At 40.7% G+C, this 17,826-nt stretch overlaps 1 protein-coding gene across 5 annotated transcripts in view; it reads left to right on the top strand.

The window, feature by feature from the left end:
- The first annotated feature begins 1,491 nt into the window (after positions 1–1,491).
- Positions 1,492–17,826, top strand: part of MAPK6 (mitogen-activated protein kinase 6) — a 40,867-nt gene continuing 24,532 nt past the window's right edge. The window contains exons 1-2 of one of the 5 annotated variants that reach the window (XM_045201547.3): positions 1,492–1,654; positions 2,167–2,315. The gene's annotated coding sequence lies outside the window, so the exon portion shown is untranslated. Of the gene's footprint in view, positions 1,669–2,166; positions 2,316–6,327; positions 6,392–11,800; positions 11,917–17,826 lie in introns of all 5 variants that reach the window. The other 4 variants (XM_045201550.3, XM_045201549.3, XM_045201548.3 and 1 more) reach the window with 4 other exon arrangements.

The following is a 17,826-nucleotide window of genomic DNA, read 5'->3' on the forward strand; positions in this document are numbered from 1 at the left end:
TATGTCCACTCATCCTAAAAGATTATGTCATAAATTTAGCCATGCTCTTTCACTGAAAGAACCATGTTGAACCAGATCCTTCAAATCTTTTAACTTACCCTTGACCTCCCTCTTTGAAACATTGCTAAGACTGTAAACATTGTGGTCTTTCTTATTGCTGTATAAGCAATAAAGTTGGCTTTGCGTGATCAACAGGTTATTTTGGTGGTCTTTGTTGGAAGTCAGGAGCTGACACTACATTTTAAGCTCCTTGAGGAAAGTCACAGTACTTGATATTTATTCTCCTCCCTGCTTCCTCCTGGTAATCTGAGATTGATGGATAAGGGAGGAGAGGTGTCTTAGGAATGGCAGGGGACCCTAGAGCAGGGGCAGTAAGGGGTAATGCATAGTGGTAGCAGGAAAAGAGCTCTTGAGGCAGAGAGGCTGCATCCATGAATTAGAAATCTTGGGGCTGGAACAAGCCTCCCCTTTCTCCTGGTTTTATCTATTCACCATCTCATCGCACCTGGTGTTCAGATGGTATTGTTTTAAATATAAAAAATATAAAACATTTAAGCTCCATCCCAACTTCACCTCAAGACAGTATGTTATCTTTGAAGTGGTCTTTGCCTCACGCTTGAAGCTTGAAGATGGGCATAATAATGGATAAGGACTGCCAAACTTTCGGTTCTCATTCAGGAATGGTGATTAAGTCACTGAAAAACTATGTTGACCTGCGTCTCTAATTTCATAAATATCTACATAAATTTCACATAAACACTAGAAAGTCTCCTTGGACTCAATAAGCCATGATAAAGTAAGCTTGCTTTTCTTCTAAGTTGGCGTAAGAAGGTACCAATCCACATTTCCCAGTACACCTCTTCCCAAATTCTACACTTCTGTCAAATTGTTCCTGCAACAAGCAGGTGCTCCCCGTCTCAGTCTTTGCTCACAGAGTTCCATCCCAGGAACACCCTTCCCCTCACCTCCTCAGGTTATATGTGTTCCTTTTGATCCAGCTTAAAGGTCACCAGTGGCGACTTTACTTAGAAGCATTCCTCCATACCCTCAGGCAGAAGTAATGGCCTTCTTAGCACTTAGCCTCTAACATGTTTGTCTTGTAAGTCAGCTGTTGTCTTCTAGTCAATCCATCTTCAGGTTCAGCCTTCTCGTTCCCCGGCCCATCCCGAGGACAGGGACGAAGGCCTAGTCCTCCTGGATGCCCTGTGCCTTGCATGTAGTTGATGCACACAAACGGTCATAAGGGGTTTGGCACTTTGTGCTCTAGTGCTGGGGAAAACAGAAGAGAGAGGGCCTGTTTGTCCGCCTCCTCGGCCCAGTCCACTGAGGCAGCTGATGAGCCCGCATGCCTCCTGCCACCCGCACGGCATGCTGTGACCAGTCACCGGCGTTGGAAATTCCGGAGCCTGCACAAGCGCGGGGCTGGGCGGGGGCGGGGGAACTCGTGGAGTGAGCCTGTGACGTGTGGGGGCGTGGCGCCGAGAGACCCCGCCCCTCTCCCTCGCCCTCTCTCGCGGGTCGGGGTTACATGGCGGCGACTGCGGCAAAGCGAGAGCCTCGGAGACTCCGCTGCCGCCAGCACAGCCGGAGACCTGAGCCGACACTGGGGGCTGTCCGCGGGCCCCGCACTCCCTCGATGAGTCGGAGAAGTCCCGTGAGTGTGTGTGTGTACGTGTGCGGGTGCGCCAGCGGGGCGGCTCGGGAGGGCGCCGTGGCGGGCCCGGCGGCGGCAGAGCCGGTTCTCTCCTCCATTGTATGTGACCCTCCGGCAGCCACCACTCAACAAAGGCGCTTTTGTTCCATCTCTCGCCCGCCCCCTGCCCGCCCGCCGGCTCGCCAGCTTGGGCCTGGCTGGCGTGTCCCTGCGCGGCCGGCGGGCTGGGGTCCCCGCGTGGGGCCGGCAAAGCGGCCGGTGCGCCCCTCCCACCCGGCACGCCCCTCGCCGGCAGCTGGTCCCAGCCGCGCCGCCCTTCTCGGAGCCCAGCTAGCTGGCTGCGACACCCTCCGCCTGCTGTCCGGTCCGTGGGTTCGAAACCCGGCCCGGCAGCGAGTTAGGGGCGGTGGCTGGGAGGGGCGTCCCGGGCGCAGGAGGTGGCGCGGAGTCTCGCCTTTCTGGCACGCTGCCTGTTGAAATGCTCCCGCGTCTCCACCCCCATCCCATTCCAGTGACTCGGCCTCAGCTGACTCCGACGAGGCAAAGTCTCCAGTGCACTCGGCAGATTGCGTAGAGCGCACCACTTAACTGGCTCGTCTCAGAGCCCTGAAGTCCTCTGCCCAAGTTTTGAGTCTAACCATAAATGAGATACAGAAAACTCGTGAGTCGGAATTCTTAATTTCCTTCCCTTCTGTGCTGCAGCCTTTCCTTAGCCCTTTTCGGGATGTTGAGCGGTGGTCTGGGAAAGTACCCAAATGAAAACTTGTTTTTTTTATCAGTTCACTAAAAAGGGCCTTCGCTGTGCGTTTTTATCTGATTTGGTGAGGTGCGCAGAAAAGTAAAGATGTTTTGGCCGCCTTTTGTTCGTTGGTTTAGTAATGAGACGCGACTGATTCAGGTGTTAGGTGGGAGCTCTATGAAGCAGGATCTTTTTGATTCCTTTCCTGTTTTTTCATTTGCTTGCTCATTGGAAAAAGTCCAATGAAGGGAACTGGTGATGTGGAATTGGAAGTCTACTGCATTTGCAGCAAAATTCGTGTTCTTTCCTTTAGTGCTAAAAATGCCCTTAAAAGTCAGACTCAATATTAACTTTTTTAAAAAACGGATACAAGATGATTTGTTGAGGAAAAAAGTTAACAAGGGACAAAATGAAGCGTAAACAGCTTCAGAGTAATTTCCTGATTGCTTGATTCTTTTTGCCTTATTTTTTAAAGTTCTGATTGGACATAGCCTCTCTTTCAACGCTGGGAAACGGAGATGGGAAGAGTAATCTGGCTAGATGAATGTAGGGTCCAAAGAGGGAATTGCCTCTACATTTCTCTTAGGAATGTCAGATTTTTAATGTCTGAAAAATAATTTTGAATTGGGTGGAAGAAACTTTACATATTTTTGGCACGCAGTTCAAACATGTTTATGAGGGACTTGCTATGTGCCAAGATGTGTAAAGTCCTTTCACACACATATGTGCTACGTCACTTAATAAGTATTGTTTTATGAAACTTGTAAAATTGCTTATTGGTGTTCTAAATTCAGTATTTGCTGTCATCTAGGAAATGCCAGATTTGAGCAGGATATGTTTTATCATCTACTCTAGATTATTACTATTCGGGGCGGGGGGGAACTTCTGGAAAGTGGAGAATTGTTTATAAAATGTTTATGTATCATAATTTGAAGTTCACTTGTTTGCAAAAGATGATTAAAAGTAGCGTTTGACCACTGTCTGTAATTAAGAATCTAGAGAAGATTGAAGTTAATTTTGCAATAGAAAAAGCACATGTTCTAATAACAAGTGCTAGTACTAAATGTGTTGCAGTGTTTTGCATAAGTTCATTTAAGCATCGTGAGAATTCATAACTGACAAAATGGTAAGGTTTGCTGACTCAGGGTACATTGCTGAAGGGGATGGGGTCGGGTAGGAGGAAGCTTGAAGTGCTGCAAGTTTTGAGTTGGTGATGATGACTCATCCTGCCCACGGACTGCTACGTGGCCTTTTTTTTATACACTGTATTTTTTTAAATGATAGGCTAAAATGTTTCTGTCCACATTACAATTCTCTCTCTCTCTCAGGAGTAACAGCAATTTTTCTATAAAAAAAAAAAAGACTTAAATTGCATTTTTAAAAGATTACATATATCCTACAGGTGGAATTTTATAATGTTTGTTGAGAGGAAAGGTAAAATTGGCTGGTCAGTTCCTACAAGTAAATGTTTGATCCTAATTGAGAGAGACTTGTTACAGATTATTTACAAAGGACAGATAGTACTTTTATGGTGTTGGTAGAAATTAACCTTTTGTTTTCATTGGTAATGTAAAAGTTATCTTTATAATATGTAGGAATTAATTTAAATGAGTAAGTGGTAAAGGTAGAAAATAGTTCATGTGAACGTGAGCTTTTCATTCTGGTGAAATTTATAATCGTGCTTTCTCCTGATCTGTATGAGCTTCAGTTTTAATGAAGACAACTTGAAATAGGTATTGTTACAGGCACTGTTTCTCATCAGTCTTTTTTAAAGATAAGTTGGCTCTACGGTTCCACATTTAGGACATACACTGAAATTAGGTAATTAAGATATTTTGACTGATTCTAAAAAGCAGCTGTTTAGCAGATTGGCTTAAAATAAGACTGAGAAGAAAAAGATTGAGAATAGCAGTTTGTTTTAAAAATGAGAATAGAAAACTCCCCATTCCCTCATTTTTCTTTGTATACTATTTTCTCAAAGTGACTTTCTTGAAGAGTTTTGTGGTCAATAAGTGTATTGTTAATGTGAATTAAATCTTTGGAGAGGTTTTGGCAGAGAATTGCATGATATATATAGAGGAACTTTAATAAAGTTTAACTAAAACTTTAAAATATATTTCCTACTAAAGGAAATATAAAAATACAAATATAAATGTGTTATAGATTTTCAAAGCATCCTATCACTTAGAGGCCAAACAAGTACTTCCTGTGTGTTTTTAAGAATATAGGTAATTAGCTGTTGTACATAATTCAGAATTTATAAACAAACTGGCTATCTTAGCTTTTTTACTGTGAGTTATAATGCCTTATGAAATGTTTAGCCTTACCACTGCTCTCTGGTTCTGTGTTCGTGTTGCCCACTTGAACCATGTGTTTTTCTAGGGTCCCTGTTAAATAGAAAGAAGATGCCTCAAAAGCAAATTCTTTGTGGCATCTTTGGCTGCCTTCTGTCAGCTCCTTCAGCCTGTTTTGTGGGCAGCCTGCTAGTGTTTGGGGGATTTTGGTCAGTTTTATGGCTCACAGTCATGAGACTTACAAAAACAACAATAATGTTATTGTAGTTAATGGCCTTTTCCAGGAGGTTGCTTTTCACGTGAGACTGATGCTTTTAAGGTAACAGTGTAGACTGCATCCAGCATTGTTTTTTTCCGTCCATGAACTGTATATTTGGAAAGTAGAGGGGTGTCACTCTGATAGTTTTTAAAAGTATGTCTTTTATACATGCCAGCTTTTTAAATCCACTTCAGAAAAGTTGTACAGAGATTGAATGTTTATATAGCAAATAACATTTTTCCATTGATTTTCATTTACATTTGATAAGTCTTTTCATGGGAAAAAATGTTATCACAAAAATTGTTCGTTAGAATCCTAGCATTTACTTTAGTAAAGAGACTGCATCTGCAGAGGGTGTGAAATCTCCATGAATTTAATTCTGTACAACTAAAAAAACTATAAAATGTTAGCGTATACAGAGAGGTCATGGACATTATCGTGCTCCTGGTCCATCATTTGACAACTGAAGAAACAGGTGCGCAGAGATCTAAGACTTTGGTACTCAGAGTGTGATTTCTGGACCAGCACTGTTAGCATCACATGGCAGTTTATTAGAAGTGCAGAATCTTGACCCCGTCTTATGACCTACTGAATTAGAATCTACATTTTAACAGGATTTGCAGGTGATTCAAAATGTACATTTTTAGAAGCACTGCTAAGCGACGTATACATAGTTGCTCAGCTGATTAGTGACCGATTTGGAAAATTCAGGTCTTGAGTTGCCCTTTCCATTGGCCCTCCTGAAAGAGTCAAAAGGAAAATTGAGGATCTAATCATTGTCCAACAAGATTTTTCTGTGATGATTAAAGGATTCTGTGCTGTCCAGTGAGGTAGCCACTAGCCACCCGTGACTATTGAGCACTTAACAGGTGGTGCACCTGAGGAACTGAATTTTTAATTTTCTTTGACTTGTGTTTCAACAGCGGCAGTGGCTACCATACTGGACAGCGCAGATCTGGATGCTCTCACCCACACAATCTAAAATAATCTAAGCTGGAATTTAATAACCGACTAGGCTCAGTTTAATAATTTCTTTCATTTACAAATTGGAGACGTGGTTGGTTTCTACTTACTTTTCTGTGATGGTCAGATATTATTTTAATAGTTACTGTAAAGCAATGCCAGTTTTCTGATTGATAATTCCTGTGTTCAGTAAAGTGGTAACCGAAGTTATAAGAACATACATTTTCCCTCTTGTCTCAATAAAGGTATTTTCTGTTGGATTAAAAAATTTAAAAATAGCTGTTAAATAAGTGATTCTTAATTATCTTGTGGATAGCATTGAGGGGACAGTTTTTGCTGTTGGCCTAGTACCTCCAGGCTTGTTGGCACTTGTAGATGGCTATACCAGATTGATATGTCACTTGTTATTTATTTCCAGGTCCTGAAACATTGAGTGGTTCTTAATCTAGCACCTTATGAAGTGGAAATATTCTAATTTTCGAGTAAGTGAGATAGGCCTGTGTCCAGATCTTGACCTTCTCTAAATGTATGATTTCCGTGAAGTTGCTTTACCCCTCAGGGCATCAGTGCTCTTGCTTGTAAAATGAGACTTGCAAGGTAGTGGGTTGGAATAACAGAAATAATTTGTTACTTAGAACATGCCTGGCACTTAATAGGTACTCAATAAGTATGAATTACCTTCCCTTTCCCTACTACTTAGCTTTTAAGGGTTTCTGTAATTTAGCCTATGCTTCAGATTCCAGCCAGGTTTAGGATACATTCTGAGTTTAGGTTTTGATGTTTCCTATGGCACTATAATTTCGGGCCTTGCTTCACTTAATGTTATATCATTTGTAGATTCCTCCTCTTGTGCCCTGGATTCCTTCTCTTATTTTTCCCATTCTGTTGGGTCATTTTTAGTACTATACAAATGTGCCCCAAAGTTACACCGTCCAATATGGTAGCCACATTTCAGTTGTTCAGTAGCCATGTGTGGCTGTTGGCTACCTTATTGGACAGTGGAGATACAGAAATCTCTTACAGACTGTCTCATGGTTCCACGTTCTTCTCCTCTAGCTGTTGTCTCATTTCTCTCATCTTCTTTCAAACAAATTTTCATGAGTTGTCTTTGTATGCTCTTTCCACTTTCCTTTGCTCTTCAACCTACTCCAGCACCATCTCACCACTGAAATTGTTCTAGTCAGGGTTACCAGTGAATTACATTTACCAAACCCACATCTTGCTGTAACACTCAGTATTGTTGACCACTATTTTCTGCCCATCTACTTGCTTCCGTTAGCTTATGAGACACATAGTCTTTGTTTTTCTCCTACCTCATACCTTGTCATACATACTATTTTAGTATCTTCTATCTTCTTCCTGCCTCTAAGAATTGGCATATCGCATAGTTTAGTCCTGGACTTCTTTCCCTTCTCTTTCTAAATTCTTTTTCTACGTGGTCTCATTCAACTTACTGTTTTAAGTACAATGTACATATGGATAAGTCTCAATTTGTGTTTCTGGTTTTGACATCTTGATTGAGTTCCAGACACATTATTCATCTGCCATTCATTCAGTGCTTCCTGTTACCACTCAGCTGTGTAAATGGTCTAATAGACTGAACAGTCCAAAATAAAACTCTTTCTCCCATATTGTTCTTCTCTCAGTCTTCCCAATCTTAGTAATTGGAACCTAGGAGTTATCCCTGAATCCTCTTGGTCCCTTAGCCCTCATATCTACTCAATCATCAGTTTTTCTTGGTCTCTAAAATATCTTTGAATCTGTCTCCTATTTGACATCTTCATTTCTACCAGCCTAGACTCAGCCACCATCATCTCACAGGCCTACTGAAATAGCTTTTAACGGATCTCAGTTCATTCTCTTCCCAGTCACCAGAATCATCTTTTAAAAATGTAAATTAAACCACACCAAAGTTTTCATTATGTCTTAATTATGAAATTTAGAATCCTGTCTCATGTGTTCTTTCAACCTATTCAGTCTCATCTCCACATTAGTTACCACTCCCTTTCCTCAAGACTCTTTGGGTACACTGGCATCCTTTCTTTTCCTTCAAAATACTGAGCTCTGTCTTTGCCATTTCCTCTGTTTGCGACGCTCTGCTCCCATCTCTTAGCAGTGCTGGTATGTTCTCCTCATTCAGGTTTCAGCTCCTTAGATGGCCATTTCCCAGCTATCCAGTCATAGCACTTGGCCAAATCTGAAGTTATTAGTTTACTTGTTAGTCATTCTTCACTAGAATGTAAACTCTTTGGAAGCAGAAGAACCTTAACTGTCTTATTCTCTGCGGTGCCATCAAGCAGTGCCTTGCACATGTCAAGTGCTCAGTGGCTTTTTGTGGACTATATAAAATAGTTGATTCCTTTCAACTTCTAACGGGAAAAAGTATGTTAAAGATTGCATTGTATTGGGTTGGCCAAAGAGTCTGTATGTTTTTTTTCCATAAAATAAAAGACACATTTTTAATTTTCACCAATAACTTTATTGATTTGGATATTTGGAGTATGTCGGCTATCTCCCGCTGTTGGCTTCTAGTGGGTAGAGACCAGGGGTGCTGCCAAAACGTCAATAGTACCAAGAAACTTCACAAACCACATGGACACGTTTGATCCGTCACAGCACCTTCTCCATACACTGTACAAATCTTTTTTTTTTTTTTTCATTTTGGTTGTGTTTTTACCTTTCTAGAAATAATAAAGCATAATATGCCAAAAATGTTGCATATTTTCTTCTATCTTCATTATTAAAATGGCTGAACAAAAGTTCACCAGTTTTGATAAGCTTTTTTAAATGCACGCCAGTATGACAGTTGTCACAATGCAGTCTAACAAAATTGTTTTGAGTGAAGTTAAAGACAACTGAGTACTACTAGAGCCATCATATGGAAAGAATGTAAGGGGCTTTTTAGCCAACCCAGTTGTTAATGTAACATGGGATTCTGGAATGCTTTTTTTCCCCTCTCAAGTATATTATTGGTACAGTGGCAGAAACTTAAACAGGATCTGAGTATTAGTTGGTTATACTATACCAGTATTAATTTCATAATACTTAAAAAAATTTTCTTAAGAAAGATTTTATTTATTTATTTTAGAGAGGGGAAGGGAGGGAGAAAGAGAGGGAGAGAAACATCAATGTGTGGTTGCCTCTCATGTGCCCCTTGTTGGGGACCTGGCCTGCAACCCAGGCATGTGCCCTAACTTGGGAATTGAACTGGTGACCCTGTGGTTCACAGGCCGGCATTCAATCCACTGAGCCACACCAGCCAGGAGGATACATGTACATATTTTAATTGAAATAATTTTAAGGGGTTCTACTTTCTGCTTTAAAAGTATACAGTTTGAAGATATAAAAAATTATGTTATGGAATATGGCCCCAAAATTCTAACTTGAAGATATAAAGATTTTAAGATTTTATGTATTTATTTTAAAGAGGGGAAGGGAGGGAGAAAGAGAGGGAGAGAAACATCAGTGTGTGGTTGCCTCTTGTGAGCCCCCTACCAGGGACGTGACCCACAATCCAGACATGTGCCGTGACTGGGAATCGAACCAGTGACCATTTGATTCACAGGCTGGCACTCAATCCATTGAGCCATACCAGCAAAGGCTGAACAATAAATTTTTTTGCTATATGAATTTTAAAAGAATATAAGGAACAATAACAAAAAGGAATATAAGGAACAGCAAGCTTTATTAAGAACGTATTATGTGTGAAGCATTGTGCTGCTCATATACTCTTACCCTGAGACCTTCTAACAACATTGCAAAATGGGTCATAACATCTTTATTTTAGAAAATTTAAATAATACATTCAAGATCACACTTCAGTGAGAGAGCCAGGATTTGAACTTCAGGTTTTTAAACCAAACCCCATGATTTTTTCTCAAGTAATGTAACTTTTTAATTGACAAATATAGTACACACGCACCCCTCCTAAACCCTTTAAGAGCAAAGTGTATTTCCAGCAGGACATTCTTCTGCATAACCAAATATGATCATCGAAATTGGGAAATTAGCCCTCGCTGCTGTGGCTCAGTGGATTGAGCACTGGCCTGTGAACTGAAACTTCACCAGTTCAATTTCCAGTCAGGGCATGTGCCTGGGTTGCAGGCCAAATCCCTGGTTGAGGCCATGTAAGAGGGAACTACACACTGATGTTTCTCTCCCTCTCTTTCTCCTTCCCTTCCCCTCTCTCTAAAAATAAATAAAATCTGCCCTGGCTTGTGTGGCTCAGTGGATTAAGCACCGGCCTGCGAACCAAAGGGTTGCTGGTTTGATTCCCAGTCAGGGCACATGCCTGGGTTGCAGGCCAGGTCCCCAACAAGGGGCACGTGAGAGGCAACCACACATTGATGTTTCTCTCCCTGTCTTTCTCCCTCCCTTCTCCTCTCTCTAAAAATAAATAAATAAAATCTTTAAGAAATTTTTTTATTGTTCAGTCCTATGACTTTCTCTATAATATAAACAAATATGTTTAAAAATTAATTGCTTTTGTAATTGCTCATAATGTGATATAACTATGAACTAAATAATGTTCTTTATATCTTCAAGTTAGAATTTTGGGGCTATATTCCATAACATAATTTTTTAATATGTTCAAACTGTATACTTTTAAAGCAGAAAGTAGAACCCCTTGAAATTATTTCAATTAAAATATGTACATGTATCCCCCTGGCTGGTGTGGCTCAGTGGATTGAGTGCTGGCCTGGAAACCACAGGGTTGCAGGTTGACTCCCAGTCAGGGCACACATTGCTGTGTGGTTGCCTTTCACTCTCATTCTCCCTCCCTTCCCTTCTCTCTAAAAATAAATAAATCTTAAAAAAAAATGTACATGTGTCCTGCTTCACATGGTTAATTACTATTTCCTTTGGAATTGCCAATGAAGCTGTGGTATTTAAATGTTAAGTAGTAGTTTTATTATTATTGATGTGAAAGTACATAAAAAACTACATGGCAAAATAAATCATTACTTAAAATTGGTGTTTTATTTAGTTTTATGTCTTTTCCTTTACTCCTCATTGATGGATATGTTATTAAGTAAACATAATGATCAAAAAAGGGAGAAGGTATTTAAAGATGACCCATGAGCCTTTCATTAGTGATAGTTTGTTTTAAATAATAAAGCTACTTCACCAATACTGTAAACTTTACAATTGCATGATTCAGTTTACCCTCTTTTATTTTGTCTTATATTTTACTTGTCTCAGTATATGTGCTGTACATACGTGATACATTATTTTTGGCTTTAAACAACAGTGTCTTAGGGATATTTAAACATGTGGGTAGATTTTTTAAGACTTTTAATATTTTCCAGTAATTTACCCTTTCTCGCTTGGGATTTTGTTCCTTTCTGAGTACCAATGGGTGTAATTTTCCTTCAACCTAAAGAACTTCTTTTAGCATTTCTTGTAAGTCTGCTGCAGACAAATTCTTTCTGCTTTTGTCTCTTAGAAAATGTCTTTAATTTATCTTCAGTTTTGAAATAGATTTCCTTAGATATAGAATTATGGATTGATTTTGTTTTTCTTTTTGGTGCTTCAAAGATAATGTTCCATTCTCTTCTGGCTTTCAATATTTCTAGTGAATATTAGTGAACATTAAATGGGAATCGAACCAGCGACCTTTCAGTTTGCAGGTCGGCACTCAATCCACTGAGCCACACCAGCCAGGGCTGCCCATTATCTCTTCATATACCTCTGCCCAGTTAGTTTCCTGAACCTTGGGGCTCTCTGCTTTTCAGCCTTAGCTTCCAGCTCTTTGGAGTGCTTGGACGTTTCCTTTGTTTTCCAGTCCCACCTCAGGTTTTCTTTACCTCATGTTTTTGCTGTATTTCTTTGCCTTACACTCAGAATGCCTCAGAGGGGTTTACCTCATGCTTTCTGTTTTTGACCTTTAGAGGGCAGCTGCCTTGGACATGGTGGAGGCCCATATGCTCCATGAGATTCTTTCAACTTTCCTGACTCGGCCTTAGACTTGTGCACTCATCGAAGACCCATGGGGAAGAGTTGGCAGGTGGGGCTTGTAACTGGACCTCCTCTGAATTGTAATCTGTTATCTGAATCCACATGCAGCCATTAAAAGTTGGTTATAAGTTTGGCTGGTTTCTTCCTAATTCTCTTAGTGGAAAATTCTTTTTTTTTTTTTTTTTTTACAATTTGCCAGGAATGAGAGTAGCTATGGTCTCTTCTCTTATGAAGGACTTGGCATTTTCTGGAACGTATTTAGATTTCTTTGCATCCTTAGCTTTCTGATGTTGTTTTTTTTTTTTAAAAAAACCTGATTTTGTAGCTTATCTATCTTGTCATGGTTTATAGGGCAAGAGTAATGATGTCTTTCACTTTCAGCATTCTACTTAGAAATGGAAATCCTGAGCCTTTCTTTCATTAAAATTACAAAATTTCAGAGCTGGAAAAGACTACAGAAATCATATAGTTTAGTTACATCATTTACCTGATGAGAAACTGAGACCTAGGAATGTGAAATGCTTTGATTGCCAGCTGATTCGTCGCAGATCCTGGTTAGACGTCAGATCCTTTTTTAAATTTTTTTAAAAAGATTTTTATTTATTTTTAGAGAGAGGAAAGGAGGGACACAGGGAGAGAAACATGGATTTGCGAGAGAAACATCCATTGATTGCCTCTCAGACACCCCCAACTGGGGACCTGGCCCACAACCCAGGCATGTGCCCTGACTGGGAATCAAACCAGCAACTTTTTGGTTCACAGGCTGGTACTCAGTTGACTGAACCACAACATCCAGGGCTAGATGTCAGATCTTTTTGACTCATGTTTTTTTCTTTTAATATGAGCTTAGTGAAATCAGATAGGAACTTTTTCAAAATGACGCACGGTAGTATGTATCCGATGGTAAACTTACACTTTTTTTAAAGCTTTGTTCAGATCTGAAGAAAATGAGAAACAAAGGAGATATTCCAGTAAAGTTATATGCCATTTTGAAATCACTTTTTAGAATTGGGAACTGTCCAACCAATCATGTGGTTCTCTCCATTTCATCAGAGTCCAAAAATGTTTTGCATGGCCTTGCACAGTGTAGCCTTCTTCAGACCCTCCGCAGGGTTGGATAAAAAATGACAGCAGTTGTGTTTGTAAGGCAGTCTGGAAAGCTGTGGTGCTAGATGCCCTAGCCCTTGCTAAAATGCACTGAAAAAGAGTAAAATCAGTAATGTCAAGGTCTTGTGTATCTTTATGATACCTGTATATTATATGAACTGATGGGACTTTTTATAGAATCCTACTTGTCTGGTTGTATAGGACACTATTTCAGTGGCACAGTCCCTCCCCATTACTTCAACGAAACAAAACGGGCTATAACAAACTTAAGTGTTTTTTTTTTTTTTTTTTAGTCTGAGTGGGTTGAAATCAGTTGCTTTCGCATATGTTGGCAGACAGACTGCCGTAGGGCATAGGTGGCAAACACAAGGCCTGCAGGCTGAATCCGGCCCTCCACCTTGTTTTATCCAGCCTGGCACCTTGTTTCTACCCGGTGGCAGCACCGAGCTCCTTGCCCTAGTTAATGAGTAGTTACATTTATACAGTCCTAAAATTACATTCGGCCCTTTGAAGGCAACCATGAGGCTGATGTGGCCCCGGGTGAAAATGAGTTTGACACCCCTGCCATAGGGTATAGGGGGAATGCCTGGGAAAGAAAGTACCATATCTAGGGGTCACCACTGATGTTTGCCCATGGTAGGTCCGAATGTGATCAGATTCTGAAAAAGTTGTGGGTAGAGCTTGTCTTTTCTGAAAATTCCTACTATCAAGAAGCATATGCTTTATATACTAATTCATTCAGTACAGGCATTTTTTTAAAAAATCCTCACCTGAGGATATATTTATTGCTTTCAGAGAGAGGGGAAGAGAGAAACCATCAATGTAAGAGAGAAACATTGATTGGTTGCCTCCTGTATGCGTCCCAACCAGGGATCGAACCCACAACTTTTTTGGTGCATGGGATGATGTTCCAACCAACTGAGCCACCTGGTCAGGGCCATTCAGTATAGTTAAGTTGCCTTCTAAGTACCAGGTACTATATGCTCAGAAAATGTCAGTAAAACTGTTCAGTACTTAGTCCCAAACTTTTTATTTTAAAATAATGCTACAGGACTTTGGCCAAGATGGAGGCATAGGTAGATACACTTTGCCTCCTCACACAACCAAAAGAAGGACAACAAATAATTTAAAAACAAAAAATAACCAGAACTGCCAGAAAATTGAACTGTATTGAAGTTTGACAACCGAGAAATTAAAGAAGAAACATTCATCCAGACCACTGGGAGGGGTGGAGATGAGTGGCCGGGTAGAGACGACTTGCAGCAAGGCAGCGGCTAGAGGCCTGGGCAGCTGTTGGCAGACTGGAACAGGCAGGGTAGCACCTGGCGGACTGGGCGGTCCCACATTTGTGTGTGGATAATGGTGAAGAACAACTGGGGATCGAGACAGACTGTGCAACCCAGGGTTCTGGCACGGGAAATAAAGCCTCAAAACCTCTGGCAGTAAAAATCTGTGGGGGTTGCTGCGGCAGCGGGGGGAAACTCCCAGCCTCATTGGAGAGTTTGTTGGAGAGGGCCTGGGGTCCTAGAACGTACACAAACCCACCCACCCAGGAATCAGCACCAGAAGGGCCTAATTTTATTGTGGGTAGTGGGAGAAGTGACTGAAAACCTGCTAAAGCTGAGCAAGCAGCATTATTGCCTCTCAGACCCCTTCCCCACATACAACACCACACCACAACGACATGGGTTGCTCCACCCTGGCGAATACCTAAGCCTCCACCCTTACAATATAGCAGGTGCACTGAGAAAAAAACAGATCCTAATGAAAAAACAGGCCCTGATGAAAAAACAGATCAAAGCTCCAAAAATAAAACTAAGCGATGAAGAGATAGCCAACCTATCATATGCACAGTTCAAAACACTGGTAATCAGTATACTCACAGAAATGGCTGACTATGGTCACAAAATGGAGGAAAAAAATGTAGGCTATGCAAAGTGAAATGAAGAGAAAGGTAGAGGTAACCAACAGTGAAGGGAAGGAAACGAGAACTTAAATCAACGGTTTGGACCTGAAGGAAGAAAGAAACATTCAACCAGAACAGAATGAAGAAGCAAGAACTCAAAAAAATGAGGAGAGGCTTAGGAACCTCCAGGACAACTTTAAATGTTCCAACATCCAAATCATAGGGGTGCCAGAAGGAGAAGAGAAAGAGCAACAAATTGAAAACTTATTTGAAAACATAATGGAGAACTTCCTTAATCTGGTAAAGGAAATAGACTTCCAGGAAGTCCAGGAAGCTCAGAGAGCCCCAAAGAAGCTGGACCCAAGGAAGCACACACCAAGGCACTTCATAATTACATTAGCCAAGATTAAGCAGAAGGAGAGAATCTTAGAAGCAGCAAGAGAAAAGGACACAGTTACCTACAAAGGAGTGCCCATAAGACTGTCAGCTGATTTCTCAAAAGAAACCTTGCAGGCGAGAAGGGGCTGGAAAGAAGTATTTGAAGTCATGAAAGGCAAGGACCTACATCCAAGATTACTCTGTCCAACAAAGCTATCATTTAGAATGGAAGGGCAGATAAAGTGCTTCCCAGATAAGGTCAAGTTAAAGGAGTTCATCATCACTAAGCCCTTTTTATAGGAAATGTTAAAGGGACTTATCTAAGAGAAAGAAGATAAAAACTATGAACAGTAAAATGACAACAAACTCACAGTTATTAACAACCGAACCTAAAACAAAAGCAAACTAAGCAAACAAGTAGAACAGGAACAGAATCACAGAAATGGAGATCACATGGGCGGTTATCATAGGGGAGGGGGAGGAAGGAGAATGGGGGAAATAAGAGAATAAGAAGCATAAATGGTAGATAGAAAGTAGACGGGGAGGTTAAGAATAGTATAGGAAATAGAAAAGCCAAAGAACTTATAAGTATGACCCATGGACATGAACTAAAGGGGGGGGTGCGGGTGGGAAGGGGTTGAAGGGCAAAGGGGAATAAGGGGGGGGAATGGGACAACTGTAATAATATAATCAATAAAATACATTCAAAAATAAAATAGAGCTACAGCAAAGGGGAGGGGAGGGAAATGGTGCCCTGGAAAATAAAGAGTAGAAGATCTGAAGAATAGGGATTAAATTAGATTGAGGAAGATGGCAAAGACAAGGGAAAGAAAGTGCTATTAGGGGAAAGAGGAGAAAGAAGTGTTAGTAGGACAGGGAGGAATCTACTACAGTGCTCTAGGAGGGCACAGGCAGTGAGGTTAGGTTTTTGTTTTGTTTGTTTTTTGATGAACTCCTGCTCTACCTTAATGCCCAAAGCGATGCCTGACATATGGTAAGCACTCAATAAAGTTTTTTTTTTTTTTACATTTATTTTAAAAAAGAGGGATTTGGAGGGAGAAAGAGGGCGAGAGACATCAATGTGAGGGAGAAACATTGGTTGCTTCTCATTGGTGCCCCGACGGGGGATCAAACCCGAAACCCAGGCATGTGCCCTGACAGTGAATCAAATCTCTGACCCTTCACTCTGTGTGATGATGCCCAACCAACTGTGCCACTCCAGTCGGGGCCTTAATACAGTTTTTTTCTTTTTTAAAAAAAATTAAAATGTAATGGATGGATGGAAAAATGAAAGACGTTTTACTCAAAGTTGTTGAAAACATCTTTGTTCTCTCTGCTTTGGGACCATGTTGGGATTGCATTTCCCTTCTCCCTGGAAGTAGGTGTTACTGTGTGATCAAAGGTGAATAAAATGTGAATACAAGTGAAATGTATTATTTCTGGATGAAAGTTTTCGGCACCAGTGATATATTTCCACTTTCTCTTTGGGGCACATTGAGTGGCAGCGGTAGTGATGGTGACTACTTTGACAGTCTCGATGACATCTTTGTGGGGCTTGTTGCATGAGCAAGATTTAATAAGTTACTGACATTTGGGGGTTATTTGTTACTAACCTATCCTGACTGCTATGGAAGTTTCTATTAATTTTCATTTGTTGGAATCCTCAGATATCCAAAGGTACTTGAAGGAGGCTGTCTACATGTCTCCTGCTTGTATATTTGCTCCAATGTTCCCTTAACGTTAGGAGAGGAATCAGAAATGAAGGCTTGGGCAAGAAGTGGATAGGAGAGGGGATGACAGGTTATTATAATTGTTTTAAAATTTCTATCCATACATTTGTAGAAGGGATTGTTTGTTTATTGTTCAGTTTAGAATGGTTTCAGTCACATTTCCACTGTACTGGGTGTATCACCATAATTGCTTGGGAAGAAAAATCTGTGAAATAGGAGACTTATACTGTGCTTTCATAGATCATCGACCTTTAGAATTGGAAGGGTTTTTAGAGATTCTTTGACTATCCTGTTTATCTGGTCTGCGAAGTACTGGTACTCCAATATGGATATCCTAGAGTAAATAGAAACTGCATACGAGCATCAAAATAAATATAGTGGCATTTACTTTATAGTGGCTTTTTAAATAAAGGTAAATTAAAATGTATTTTGGCAAAGACTCTGACAATTTAAGCATGGAGGTTGGAAATGGAAGAGAAGTTTTAAAAATTTGGATACTGTGCAGCCTTGTAATCATCTGTTTCTGATTTTGAAAGTTTCTGTAGCTAGCAGTAGTTCCTGGTAGCAGGCAAAGCCTGGTGGGCTTTGGTGTTTTAATTTAAGGTCTTCCCTCCCACCGTAGGTTCCTAAGATCATTCACTGACACTAATTTGGACTCTAGGCCTCTTTGAGGTCCAAATCCTGAGACAGGTTCCTGGTAACTCCTAGGACTGACTATTCTACATTAGCAGCAAGGGCATTGTCAAGAATACATATGAGCAAGCAGTTAAGCTGTAGCTTTTGGCTTTCTCTGCCCTAGTAACTTAGTAGTTTTAATGAGAGCCTGAGATGTGATTTT

The sequence above is a fragment of the Desmodus rotundus genome, chromosome 7, assembly GCF_022682495.2.
Source record: "Desmodus rotundus isolate HL8 chromosome 7, HLdesRot8A.1, whole genome shotgun sequence".
Classification (NCBI taxonomy): Eukaryota; Metazoa; Chordata; class Mammalia; order Chiroptera; family Phyllostomidae; genus Desmodus; species Desmodus rotundus.